General features: G+C 35.1%; 2 long non-coding RNA genes across 2 annotated transcripts in view; one reads left to right on the top strand and one right to left on the bottom strand.

Annotated features, from left to right (window-relative positions):
* LOC129526584 (uncharacterized) overlaps window positions 1–14853 on the top strand; it is a 227818-nt gene that overhangs the window by 163961 nt on the left and 49004 nt on the right. The gene's annotated exons all lie outside the window — the stretch shown is intronic.
* The window catches only part of LOC129526585 (uncharacterized), a 332112-nt gene continuing 325202 nt past the window's right edge, over window positions 7944–14853 (bottom strand). Inside the window, exon 6 of the long non-coding RNA XR_008671252.2 lies at window positions 7944–8051. This is a non-coding gene — a long non-coding RNA (uncharacterized lncRNA). The remainder of the gene's footprint in view (window positions 8052–14853) is intronic.

Below are 14853 nucleotides of genomic sequence, written 5' to 3' on the forward strand. Positions count from 1 at the left end.
CAGTGTATATAATTCATGGGTTGTATTTTTGCTTTTCAAGAGATAAAGAGAGTAGTTTTGTCATATATTAAGAATCAGATTGCTCCAATATGAAATTATTATAAAGAACTAAATGAGTTTTTATATCGTTACAAAAGTTTTGAAAACAGTGAATCTTATTTGTGTTTGTTTCTAACAATTGGAAATTATCATAAGAAATATAAAATGTCAAAATGTTGCAAATTTGACTCATTTTGATTAGTTTTTTATAGTTTATCATTCCTTTACTGCCAAATATTTTATTAATGCAAATTAGAATTTTTTCTCTATGTTAAAATGACAAATGGTCTGGAAGTATTTAGTAATCTCTAAGAGATAGTAAAAGATTAGTGTTTACATTCTGTATCGCCCACGCAGATAGCAGATTCTCTATCTCACTAGATTGCTGTGAGATGTGCTATGTGCAGAATTTTATGTCCATGATTTAAAAGATGAAAAAAAGAGAAGGACATAATTTCTTCACTTCTGAAAGAGCTAAGTTCCCTTCTAATTGTTTTACATTCTAAGTTTATTTCAAATATTGCAGTGTTACTTTGATGAGCTGGTAATCTAGCTAATAGTCTCCAGACCTATGCCTCTATCTTCATCAAGAGACCAAATACCTTTTGATAAATCTTTTGATTTTTGCCTTATCAAGATCAAACTCCATATTTATGAAATGTGTATGTATGTTAAGTATCTTTTACATGTAAAACTGTATTTCAGTAGGTACTCAAAAAAATTCTTCTTTTACATTATATCAAGAGAGATGTTAGAACTAACTTGGTTTGCTTAATTAATATGTCCCCTGTTTCTTAGCTGTTCCAACAATGTAGGAGCTGCATGCTAAGAGTTTATCAAATCAAAGGAAAAGCTCAGCCTACTCCAAACTAATTCTGTGTAGGTAAAATACAGCAAGTACAAATATTTTAGAGATTATAAATGTCATAGATTTGTCATGCCCTTGCTGGCCTTGGCATGTTTTTACCCTCAGAGGAAACATTGATCTGAATCTTATAACCCAGTAGAGAATTTCGCTCTCCTCTGTTCTCATATTGTTGATTACCATAATAAACTAACCACATCTATTTGGGCTTGATGATTGAAGGTTTTGTTATAAGCCACAGGCTAGAAATCAAGCTTTTAACAAAGAAGAATAGTCTACATGCTTCAGTTAAAAGAACTCTATAAGGTGCTTTTGACTATTGATATTTTGACAAATAATCTCATGGGAACAGTCTTTCAAGCTTGAGCTAGAATCATTTAGGTAACTCTGAGATAGTCCAAAGGGATGGAGTCAAGATTTCCAGGACCCATTTTCATTCAGAAGCAGATGACCTCATGGAAGCTTACTGCTAACCTCAAACCCAAAAGATCAAAATTTAACTTACATAGTCAAGAATGGAATGGATGAGAGAAATCTAATTGTGCTTATTTTTTTTTTAGAATGTTCACGGTATTAGCTCTGTGTTCAACTGTCATATTTAAAAGAAAAAGTTGTTTCTTCTCACTCGAATATCTCTCTAATCTTTATTTTGTGAATGGTATCTTATTCACTCAGACCCTGAATTTATATATTTATATATATGTTTTAAATTTATTCATAAATACATATTATTTATATATTCATATATATTAATTTATATACATATTACATATATATGTAAATTCATATGTATGTATTCTGAGTCTCTGTATTTTCTTGGAAATGTACTTATTTGCAAGAATTTGATCTCCTTTTAACCAGGATATAATTGGACAAATTGATGCTGCAATTGAGGCTATACTTGAAGTAACATATTGGAGAATAAATCTCATGGTAATTAGATATGACAAACACATCATTAAGGAATATAGATTGTATTTCATATGTGGAACTGATGCTCACAAAACCTTCCCCAGAAACTGGAACAATATCTACTCTGTCTTAAAAGGTCTCAGCTTTTATGGACAAGCAGAACCTAATCTGATTTGGCAAACTCTGAGGAGAAAGGAATTCTTCCAAATTTATAGGAAATGCAGGTGCAACCCATAGATATGAATGTTTCAGGTTTGCATTTGGTTTCCCAACCTTGGAATAGAAAATCCAATAGAAGCAATATTTTTTAAAAATCCTCAAGGACAACAGATGTTATTGAAAATGCAATCTGAGATTCCTTATGAATTTTCCAGTCCAACTTAATTCTCTGGACTCCGTTCTTGCTCCACCTTGTGAGCCTCTGGATTTGCTGACCATTAGCAAGGAGGTTAATATGGTTAGTTAACACCTCTTGCTGCACATCTATAACTTAATTCATCAAAACCAGAATAAGAGCAGCATTTTTTGTCAATAAAAATAAACTTTCAAGGTTATTTATGATCCCTGGAAGAACTATTTAAGAAACTTATGCCCAACTTGAAAAAAACGCAAAAGAATGACAACATGTTCTTTTAGTGTCAAATTTTAACACTGGCACTTCCAAGCAATGCTTAATTCTCTAGGGGACTTACCTTTATCTAGTTTGCTTTTCACCATTGATTAGAGCCTAGAGTGCAGGAGGTTACATGTTAACTCATAGTTTTCTTCCTACAGAGATACAACTAATATCTGTGCTATAGAGAAGAAAACTCCAAACACTAAACACTATAAGACTTAACCAGTTTTGTCCTTAACTTCGTCAACTATTTCAGTATGCTTTACCTGAGCATGTTTATAAACCTTTGGTCCTCAAAAGCTTATTGGATCTGCCATTCTTCCGGTTCTATCATTAATGAGTTAGATTTTGATATATGTTCATTCTATACGGATTTCATGAGAATAATTTTATATGAGAACCATTCTATGTATATGTGGGCCATGCTTTTTTACTTTATAATACTTTGATATCTGTCAATTGTTACTGGAGACAAAAAAGAGCTCAAGCAAGCCTCATTTCTCAGAATAATTCATCTAAACTTCTTATCTCTTGAAGATATATACAAGCTTTTCAGTTCTAGATTATCTTAAAAAATTTAGTAGCACTACAAATAACTCCTTTAAGATGATTTAAAATCATACTTTATCTCCAATGTCCTGATTATGTCCTTTAATTCACTAAAATATGCACATACTTCTTTATTCTGTGTAAAAATGGAATCGGAATATGATAAAGAAATGAGTGCAAATCATTGTCTTAGATGTTATATCAATGTAATTATCACAAGAGAGCTGATTCAAGAGTTTTTAATGGGTACTGGGATTTATTCAATAAAGTTTATTACTCAGTCCAAAACTCTTACAAAGATAAAATGTCAAGTTTCCGTCTCCCCTAGAAGAAGTGATGATGACTTCAATGGCCTAAGTGAGATAAATCTTTCATTTAGCTTATGTTTTGGGGACTTTCCTGACCCACAATTTATTTTCCCTCGTGTCCAACTCACACATTTATAAGAAAGGAACTCAGGTTGATGTATGTCAGAAGGACTATTTTAATCCAGTTCAGATTTGAAAGAAAGCATTTTCTAACAACAAGCAAAGAAAGAACAAAGCACAAGTCCATTTTATTCCACTACTATTCAGCAAAAACAGCAGGAGGCATCATAGAGCGGACTGGCTTGGCTAGCATACATTTGGCTTCATAATGGTTTCTGAACGTATTCATGAATAAATATGATTGAAAGAAAACCTTGCTTGACTCAGAACCAGATGTTAATACTTGATATAGACTCAGCGATGGATCTAAAATTTTTATATATTTACCTTTATATTTCTAGTTTCAAATAACTCTCATATCAACTCCTTTAATCATACATTTGAAAAGAATAAAAGCAACAGTAGATAAAGAAGGACTCCAGAGAGAGTAGACTATGTGTGATAGTTGGGCAAGGGATTCCTGCAGACACTAAATCAGACGTCCCAGATTTAGTAAAGTGGCTTTCGTGAATTGGCAATCATCTGTCTCATCACAGCAGAATCCTGACCAAGGAGAGGTCATGGCTAACCTCTAGACATGCTGGAATTCCTTACAGTTGAGGAAATAAGGCTCACTCCCATTGTTTCCTGCAGCTGGTCCTTTCCTAACCACTTACCCAGAGCTTCAAATACGAATTCTTTCAGGGGCCATATGACATAAACATGTAGAACACTCAGCTACAAGGCAAAAGGAAGGTGACTGCATGTCAAGCCTGCAGGTTTTATATTCAAACATAAAATCATTAACCAGCGGCAGGTTAAATTTGGCTCTCATCCACCCCTTCCTGAGGCCTGACCTTGGATTGAAGAGCTTAATTTTCTGATTAGTAAAGTATGAGTAAGAACTAAGTTACCAAGCAGGTCAATAAGACATCCCTATTTAATCAATGCATAATTGAGCATTTATTGCAAAATGGAGACCATACAACAATGCAGAAAATAATTAACATTTGTCTCAAGCTTAATAAGTTATAGAACATTGTGTGCATTATCACATTTAATGTAATACAATAGCGTTATTTTACTTTACTGCTGTTGTACCGTTTTTCACTATTTCTACTAATACTGGAACTTCTGCTACTATTAATCCATTGCTATGATTATGACTATAACCACAGAAAGTGCCCCATTTTCATACCACGTTAAAATCCCTAAATATGTCAGACAATGGAAATGACAGTTATACGAAGGAAATAAATTTATTCAAGATGCACATATATGATGGACCTGCAACGTGATGCACTTTGTTGATGTAATCATTGAAGCTATTTATCCACCACTTATATATAGTTATTAATTCTGTCATTTTACTTCGAATTACACTCACATCCGCACACTTTGTGTGTCCAATTGAGACTAAATGTCAGCCTTTCAGCCTACCTACTTCTCTTCCTTGTGTCTAGTTCCATTAGGTTTGAGACTGAGTCTTATTTTCATGTTATCATTTTCTTATTTCAAAACATATTGTTAAATGCCAAACAAAATATTCACATAATTTTACAAACCCTACTGTCTTAGTCAGCTTGGGTTGCCATAACAAATACCATAGACCAGGTGGCTTAAACCACAGACATTTATTTCTCATAGTTCTGGAGGCTGGAATGTCCAAAAGCAAGGTGCCAGAAGATTCAGTGTCTGAAAAGGGCCCTCTTCCTGGTTTACAGATGATAGTCTTTTCAAGATGTCCTCACAAGAAGAAAGAAAGGTAAGATTTTTTGTATCTCATCTTATAAGGGCACACATTCTGTCTTGAAAGCTCCACTCTCATGATTAATCACCTCCCAAAGGCCCCACCTCCAAATACCATCATCTTGCAGATTAGGGATTTAACATATGAATTTTTCAGGGGACACAAACATTCAGTTCACAGCACCTACTGTAAAAAAAGATGGTGAAATGCCCCAATTGAACACCTGAATTGCAGGCAGTGTCACTGGAGAATAGCTTCAAATATTTATTGGTCTTCTGGTGTAAGAAAGTCAGACATGTGTTTCAGAAAACGTGTTCAGAGGTCCCCATGTATTATGTACAAAAGTGCAAATTATTTGAAAGTCAAATATATAAAAATCAGACATTATCTCATTTGAAGATAACGAAATAGGCTCAGAAAGGTGGGGTTGGTTTGTAATCACATCTGGACTGGGATTTCCTGGAGCATTTTTGTTTTAATGTGACAACTGATATTGAATTGTCGATTTTCAATTTTGTCAAAAAAGTACTATGATACACATATAGTCATCATATACACATACATATATAATACATATATAACACATACATATATAATCATACACATATACACATACATATATAATACATATATAACACATACATATATAATCATACACATATACACATACATATAATCATACACACACATATACATATATAATACGGTAATCATGCACACATATACACATACATATATAATATGGATGATATGAACATTAAATCATTATTATATATGTATATAACAATATGTATTATATAACGATACATATTATATACATATATAATACAGCTCTGCCCCCACCCAAATCTCATGTTAAATTGTAATTCCCAATGTTGGAGGTGGGCCTGGTGGGAGGTGATTGGATTGTGGGGCTGGTTTCTAATGGTTTTTCACCATCCGCCTAGTGCATTCTAGTGATTAGATTCTCACAAGATCTGGTTGTTCAAACATCCTCCTTTGCTCTCTCTTCCTCCTGCTCCAGCCACGTAGGACATGCTGGCTCCACCCTCCCCTTCTGCCATGACTGTAAGTTTCCTGAGGCCTCCCGGAGCCATGCTTCCTGTATAGCTTTCACAACCATAAGCCAATTAAACCGTTTTTCTTTGTAAGTTACCCAGTCTTGGTAGTTTTCTTATAGCAATGTTTATAGCAATGTCAGAACAGGCTAATACAATATACAAACAAAATTACTATCCTTTCATAAAAGAAAGGGTGTTTTAACTCCATAACTATAAGGAATGGTACTATTCAGAGAAAAATGTAACTTATAAACAAGAACACATTTGCAGTGAATTGAATTGGGTCTCAAAGATATATGTCCAAGTCTTAACCCCCAGAATCTCAGAAGGGGACCTTAGTTGACATAAGAGTCTTTACAGATATAATATAGGTAAGGATCTTGAGATGAGATCACCGTAGATTAGTGTGAGGGCCCTAAATCCAATGATAGGGTCCTAATAGGAAACAGAAATGGAAAGACACTGGGAAGAAGGCCACGAGAAGACAAGGCAGAGACCAGAGTAATGCAGCCACAAACCAGGGACTCCCGGAGCCACTAGCAGCTGGCAGAGGCAGGAAAGGATTGTCCTTTTGAGCCTTCAGGAGGAGTGCCGCCCTGCCAATTCCTTGATTTAGGACTTCTGGTCCCCAGAACTTTGAGAGAATAATTTTTCTGTTGTTTTAAGCCACCCAGTTTGTAGTAATTTGTTGCAGTAGCCCTGGGATAGTAATGCAATATTCAACAGCAAAACACACACGCACCCACACACACACACACACACACATTATCGTTCCCCTTTTTCTAATTCTGTCATAGTTCTCTATCTTGTCTGGTGTTGATAGCTATTCTTGTATCTAGGTTTGTTGATTCTGAACCCTGTAACCTTCCATATTCCACATTTCAATATATAGTTCAGTAAAGGAGAAAAAAAAAGGCTTACAAGTTACACAGTTTTGTGGACATTTTTAGGCTAATTGCACGTGCATAAAGGTGAAAAATCCAAAAACCCTATCTTATGAAATGCTTGGGAGGACAGAAGCTGAGCACGCATTCATTGGTGAACCTCAGGCTGTGTGTGGGTGTGGGAGAAAGAGCAGCTTTTCCTTGTTTTCAGAGATGATCTTTTTCAGTAACTGTTGTAAATAACTTTATGACAGTTTTAGAACCTTGTTAAGTTAAATGCATTGGTAAAACTTACAATGGAGTAAACTTACATTATGTAACTTCAAGCCTTGTAACAGGACACAGCTGTATCAGGAAGCAGCCATGAATTTGGTCCCGTTATGAGAGCTGAGGGACTATTCGACATAGATTGAGAGTAACAGAAGACATGGTTTGGAAGGGCAGTGAGCCGGGGTTAACAGAGGTGGTACTGCAACTGTGCAAGTCACTTCTAATTGGAAAAAGACAACTACTGGGAGGAATCTTGCTAGCATATACACTAATTTATTTTGAGCTTTCTCTCTCTCTTCCTTTTTCTATCTCCTCTCCTTTTCTCCATCTCTCTGTCCTTCAGATATCTTTTTGGTTACTTCTTCAATTGAAAGATTTGGGAAGCTGTATTTCTGATGATGTCACAAAGAAAGCCACTTAATATTTCTCCTCTGATGAATTTCTAAACAAATGGAATGGTTGTATAGTGTAGGAAAGGGTTTTAGCAAAATGTTGGCAGAAATTATAAGCCAATAAGGTATCAATTTTAAAATGAAATATTCAAGGTGGTTAGGAAAGTCCTAGATAAGACAGAAGGCTGTGGAGCTTACCTGTGCAGATTTGAATCTTGGTTCTGCTGTGTCCAGCTGTGTGACCTTTGGCATGTTACATAAATCTCTGAACCTCACCTGTAAAGTGAGCACAGTAATGGTAGCCACCTAGAAAGATGATATGAACATTAAATCAGTTACTACATGCTTACAATGGTGACAGGCATATGGCAAGGGCTAACTGAATGTTAATTAGTTCCAAAATCTGGACAGAGCCTTGGGATTTGTTTCAGCAGTGATTATTAATAGTTTGGATTGAGAAAACAAAGCTTCCAATTGAATGAGGAGTTTATATTTTTAAAATCAGGCATAATTCTGTATATTCTTTAATGTGGTTAACAAGATTCATTAACCCTTATGTTTGTTTTCTTTAAATGCTTATATTTGTACAAATAAACTTGCACAACAGAAAACATGGTATGTATCCTCTCCTTTTCTTCTCTTTCTTATTAAGTCACACAAATAGATATCTGATTTTCGGATCATGAAATACTACCAAAGCACTAGTGTGGACAGATATCTCAGAGAGAATAAATCACTTCTTCCGAACATTAAAGACCCCAGAACATGATGGAAGTATTTTAACAACAGATTTTGATTGCAGGTCAGGTGTGTGGCTAAGAGAAAAGTCCATGTTAAATTGATAATCCTTCTCATGCCAAGCATCTGGAGCATTTCTGGCCATCACCTCAAGTGTCTGAAGCTGTTTTCCTCCCAGCTCTCTTGGTTTGAAGTTGGATTAAAGCCTGATTTGAGTGGCCTGCCAGCCCGATCCATGAAATACAGATGGCTTTCCCCATGCACAGTCATGCTGGGACATCGGGCACAAATTCAATCAATATTGAAAGATCCTCTTGGGCTATAGTCATCTTTGTCATGGTTCTATTAATTATTTTTACCAGAATGTCTCTTCTCTTGTGCTTTCAAAGACCCCATTTTAGCTTCCAACACACAGAAGGCTTTTTATGGAGCTGTGATCCTATCCTAGTTGGTGAATTTTTGTTACAATAAACATAGCTCTGGTTGGTGGATGGGAAATTCTCCAGGACTTTCTTATAAATGACCTCTGCTGTCACTTGATATCAAGTAGGTGTCCTGGGTGGCAGAGATAAAACCACATGTGAGCCAAAGTGGATGCTGAGAGGGTCCAAGTCTGACCTCACAAAGAAGTGCTGATTGAACAACACTGATTTGTAGTACTTTCAGTGTGACTTGGACCTTGTGCAACATTTACAAATTTTGCCAAAATCAGTTTAAACACATTCTTTTTCTAACTGGACCCTCTTAGGTTCTGACATGAAGCTTTTTGAAAAAATAAAAATATAGTATGTTTTCTAACCTGATAATATCACAGACTTGCTATCCCCAGGTGGACATTGCAGACTTGTTTTATTGGAAATGTTTATTTTGGGAATCACTGACGAATTGTCTGTAGGCTGTGCATATAACAGAAATTAGTACTAGTTTTAAATTTTGAGGAACTTCCAGTGATTTCTCTGGAAATGCTGGTACATAATGCCACTTGTCATCAGACCTGTTAGTAGTCTAAGGCTGGGGTCAGTCAAAAAACTAGGGCTCTAGGCCAAATCCAAGCTACCGCTTTTTTTTCCTTATAAAGAAAGTTTTATAAAACACAGTTAATCCATTCATTGATGTATTGTCTATGGCTGATCTCATATTACAAGTATCAAGTTTAGTAACTGCTACAGAGACCTGTGGCCCACAGCCTAAAATATTCACTATCTATCTGATCCTTTATAGAAAGAGTTGGTCAATTTCTGGCTATGGCACATTTTAAAATGGGGTACATAGGACTCTCCAAATTGTGCAAGCACCCTGTATGTATTCAGAAAATTGACTTCCAGATTCTCGAGAACTTTCCAAAAGGCCATCTTGAGAAAGCCTCAGAGGTCACATCAGCCCTTGGCCAGCTAGAATGGAAGGAAGGAGAGGAAGGAGGAGAGGGGAGAGAGGGAGGGAGAGAAGAGGTGGGAGGGAGGAAGAGAGTGCCAAAGATTCTTTGTTTCACCAAACTTTAGTCAGGCTCTCAAAACTTCTCTTACTTCCGCCTGTGTACTTTCTTGGACCCCTGCTGTCAGTTTAACACAAACCCCTTATCCTCCATATCTGATCACCCTTGGATATTTAATCAGGTTCCTTATCCTCCACCATCCCCCAGGTGATGATGAATCATTCTAGCATCTCTTCATCGAATATCCTGTTAGGTCACTTTAGCCAGAATCCCCTCTACCCCAGATGTTTATTTTTAGTAAATTTTTCATCCACTGACCCTCACCCTTCTCTTTGGCAATAAATTGCCACTCGCCCATGCCGTATTCAGAGTTGAGCCCAGTACTATACTGAGATCTCATTTCCCTTATTGCAATGGTCCTGAATAAAATTTGACTTTCACTGCTTTAACTACTGTAGAGGTCTGGTTTTCTTTGACAGATGAGAGGAAGAGGGGGGAGAAGGAGAGTAAAAGGATGAAAGCTTCACCCTTCCCTGAAGGGAGCAAACAAGGTGAAAGCTTAATGACTAATCAATACTTCACAAAATGGCTTCCAGTATTTTCCTGCCTTGTAGTATTGCTGTTAGAGGCAAAACTTTACAAACAGGCATTGAAACTTGGAATATAATGAATTGAGATGAATGTTTGGTAAAGTGAGATTGTGAGAGTAATGACGTTTATTTCCCAGATCTAATCCTTCTATCTAGCTACTCCTCACCACCACCACCACTACCAAATGCACTATCATGTATGAATGCATTTCTCTTTAGGGAAGGCCCCTTGAGAATAAAGCACAAACCATCATTAAGAAATATTGAACATTAAAATAATTTTATCTGCTTAATATTAATGTAGATTTACCTTGAAGCTACTAAGGCTTAAGCTTCAAGGACCCTCTATTGGAATGGGATCCTTCCAAGACCCTGAGAGGGGCACTAGCAGTGTGTTTGCATAGTCATATGCATTTGTAAAAATTATAGAAGGAGCTAGTTGAACTGTAATCTCTTAAAATCACCATTCATTTCCATACTAACTCCTTCAGTCATGCATCTTGATATGTATATTGGCATTCATTGGCTGTGAGCATTTTCAGGATGCACCCAAGAAAAAGTTGAGCTGGAGTTACATTCAGTTTGTCATTGGGAATGTATTCATGTGGTTTGTAGTCACATTAGCATATTGTTAAATATTTAAACAGCTGTCTGGTGGAGAGATTGCTTCTAGGAAAGCTTTTCCCATGCTCTGTGCTGACTCACCTATCATCCTGTCTGCAATGTCAGGTCATGATGTTAAAGTTTCCCTAAAGAACCTGGAAATATGTGGGTAATGAAGGAGGAATGAGGTTTGAACTATACAGCGCCAGAGTTAGTCTACTGAAAATTCTTCCAATCGTCAGACTTGAGAAGTGATAAAACAAGCACTCAATTCTCATTCAAATATTCACATATGATCAACATATAAATTCTCTTAAGAAAACTCAGTATAAAAATAATCAAAAAATATTTTTTTCTTTTTTGTTGGCAAGCTGGGAAATGAAATTGATCACGAAGCTCATACTTATTAAGCTCAGCCATGAAATAGTACTAACATGAGCAAGTATGTCTATAAGTCAATTTATATGCCTTACACAGCCCAACTATTTGAAAAAAAAATTGACCAACAACATAATGACTGATTTATCTATTTCCTCTATAGAGAAAATTATATTACAAAACTTTTATTATATGGCAAAGCCCTCAAGGAGTTTACAGAAAAAAATTTAGAAAAAAAAATCACTATAGAAGTGTAACATGTAGTCAGTTAATTAAGAAAAGTATCATGATACAAGTGGATTTTGTGATGTTTGTGATTTTATCAGCTTTTTAAAATTTGTAATTTGTTATAATTATTTTCTCATTCTAAATACTCATGTTCACACGTAATTATATTTTATTTTTGCTGCATCATTTGTCTTTCAAACACCACCCACCAAAGTTTATAAAAACTTTAGGATCCACAAAGCTTGGATCTGCCTTAAACATAAGCAGTTCTTTACAACTACTTCAAGCCTCATCATTAGAACTTGTCACTAGCTGCAAAGACAAGCTCCTTCAAACAGCCAGAGCAGTGGAAGTTAATAAAGCTGAATCTTTAAATATAATCAGAATATTTTCTAGGACTGCAAAATAGTTCCAAATATTCTATATATAAAATCAATGGGTAAAACATTATTTCATTCATACTTGCTATGCAGTACTAAAGATAAAAACTATTTTAGCAAAATGTATCATAAAATATTTGTTCCAAATACAGTCGATCTTTATTTTGTGTCATCTTATATACTGTTTAATAATATTTACCGTCTAGTAACAAAGTATAATTGTATGCAAATTTTCAGAACAATTAATTTCTAGTATCATATAACTTTCATTAAATGCATAGTAAAATATTTATCATGGTGTTCTTAAGACATATATATTCCTATTTTTAAATTTTGTTTATATTCAATCATTCCCAGGAGATAAACACAAAAGTTCAATAAATAAGCATGCAGAGTAACCAAAAATATACCTTTTTTAATATTTGTTGCTTCCTAAATAAACTCATTTATTTATGCATTATATTGCATTTTTATCATTTAAGTAATAATAAATAACAGTTTATTTTGATTTGTAACATAAAAAGACTTAAATTTTATTAAATTTTTAGAATTTTATCTAAACCATTTTAAATACACCATTACATAAGACTTGTTAAATAATTTCTTTCTGTACTTTTAAACATAATCTTTCTCAAAAAACATTTTAATGTGCTTACTTGAAATATAAAATGAAGATTTTTCAGACAGAAAGTAAATAATTTTCTTACTAACTTCGCTATAAGCTAAGTTAAATAGCTTCGATATTTTCCATAAATAGAAAGAGCTAAATTCATAGCCCAAGGTTTTGACAAAGTTATTTTCAAAGTTTCCACAATTGGGATTCTCCAGAAGCAGGTAAAATCTAGGACGCAAAATGTTTTACTTTTAATCAATAAAAGTGGAAAAGAGGTGGTGGAAACAAGACTGGGCCCGGGAAGAAGCTGAACTGTGATGAAAGTCCAACATTGCCTACGGCCGTTTTGGAGCAAGAAGTGTCTGCCAAAGTTGAGAGGTCTTAACCCCCTTCCCTGGCTCAGGACCAGATGTGGGCTGCCCTGGGAAGGATGTGTCCTTCAGGCAGGTGGCTCACTGCAGCTAAGGCAGATCCTGATGGGGCTGGGAGCCGGAGGGGCTGTGCTGATCACACTTCCCAAGGCTGGGCAGCAAGTCCTTCCTTAAAGAAATTGTGAATCTCTATGTTCATCACAAAAAGCACATGGCAAAATAAATACATTTTATCAAATAGAAAACAAGTTTTTGCAAAGATGTTAGCAAAAATATGAACAATAAAATACCATTTTCCCAATTCATTATGGGCACGTTTGATGAAACAAGGTACCTCTTGTGAAAGACACACAGATATGATTTATAGTCATTTGGTAAATCTTAGGAAAGTCTTTTCGGTATAGAATAACAAATCCTTTTATAAGTCAGCAAGCTCCTAACTTTTTCTTTCAATGACAGAGAACCTAATTGAGTCAATAGCTCAATTAGGTTGAGTCAATCTCCAGAAATACTTATATAATAGAGCACTATTTGGCTATAGATTTATGATGTGAAAGAAGTTCAAAGATTTGAATGTAATTACTACAGCAAAACCTTTTTTTTTCCCTCTACTTACTTATGGGGACAAGATCACTAGTGATTTCGTCTATAAAGATATCAAATAGATTTCAAAAAATAATGTGGAATCCTATCAGTCAATCACATGCATCATTGAATACAGAAAATACATTCTTGAAAATTCTCATTTGTGTATGAAATCATACTTGGCCAACAGTTTTTTACTATTTAATCTATGGCGTTTGGATCAAATGTTTATTAATAACAATTGCAATGACCCCTAAGACAGAATACTTTTTTTAACATGTAGTGCCTTGTGGTCAAAAGATTTTTAAAAGTACCTTCTAAAATGTGAGCTATACATGTTTATTGGTCTAAGAAAACTTTTCTATAAAAGCACATAATTTGGAAAAAAAGTCCAAAGGAGATGGTAATGGAAATATGAATTTAAGGTGAAATCATTAAGGGTAAAATGAACAAATGTTAAAAACAGCGTTTGTTCATTTATTTAAATACATTATTGTGGGTATATGGTAATTATGGTCAGGTTCCATTTGACATATTTTAAGAATTAATATAGCAACTTTATTTTAAAATATTAGAGATGACAGAAACCATGTAGTATTTGCACATTTAATATCATAATGAAAAATTGCAGAGGTCAACTCATATATATGAGAGAAGGTACATCAATTTTCTAATTCCTTTAAGGGGTATTAGGAAGATCACCAATTGAGAGTCATGGCTACATGGTGAGATGGATTCTTCACTATCTACTGTTGGCCTCATTAGCCCTTCGCTAGAGAAAAGGACCCTATGATGTCTGCGTCCATTAATTCCTAGTCTGGGAGGATCCACAATGACCAGAAAGATGGCATGACCTCCCACCCCCTTCACTTTAGGCTCTTTTGCTGAATCCTTACTCCCAGAGTCACAGTATGATGGATATAATCCTAAACCAGTCATGCATCAAATTCTGTTTAATTCACAGTAAAGAAAGAATTGTCTTCTACATAAATTTAAAACATGTATGAGATTCTGTCACTACCCTGTGTAAGTGCATTCAACGCTCTTTTCTCTTTGAATTAAATCTGAAGCAGGCAAAATAATGGCTTCCCATAACCTAATCCCTGGAACCTGTGAATCTATGTCAGAGATTTTGCCCATTTGATTAACGTCATAAAGTTTAAAATAGGGAGATTATTCTGGGTTGTCTG

This window comes from Gorilla gorilla, chromosome 15 (genome assembly GCF_029281585.2).
Source record: "Gorilla gorilla gorilla isolate KB3781 chromosome 15, NHGRI_mGorGor1-v2.1_pri, whole genome shotgun sequence".
NCBI lineage: Eukaryota > Metazoa > Chordata > Mammalia > Primates > Hominidae > Gorilla > Gorilla gorilla.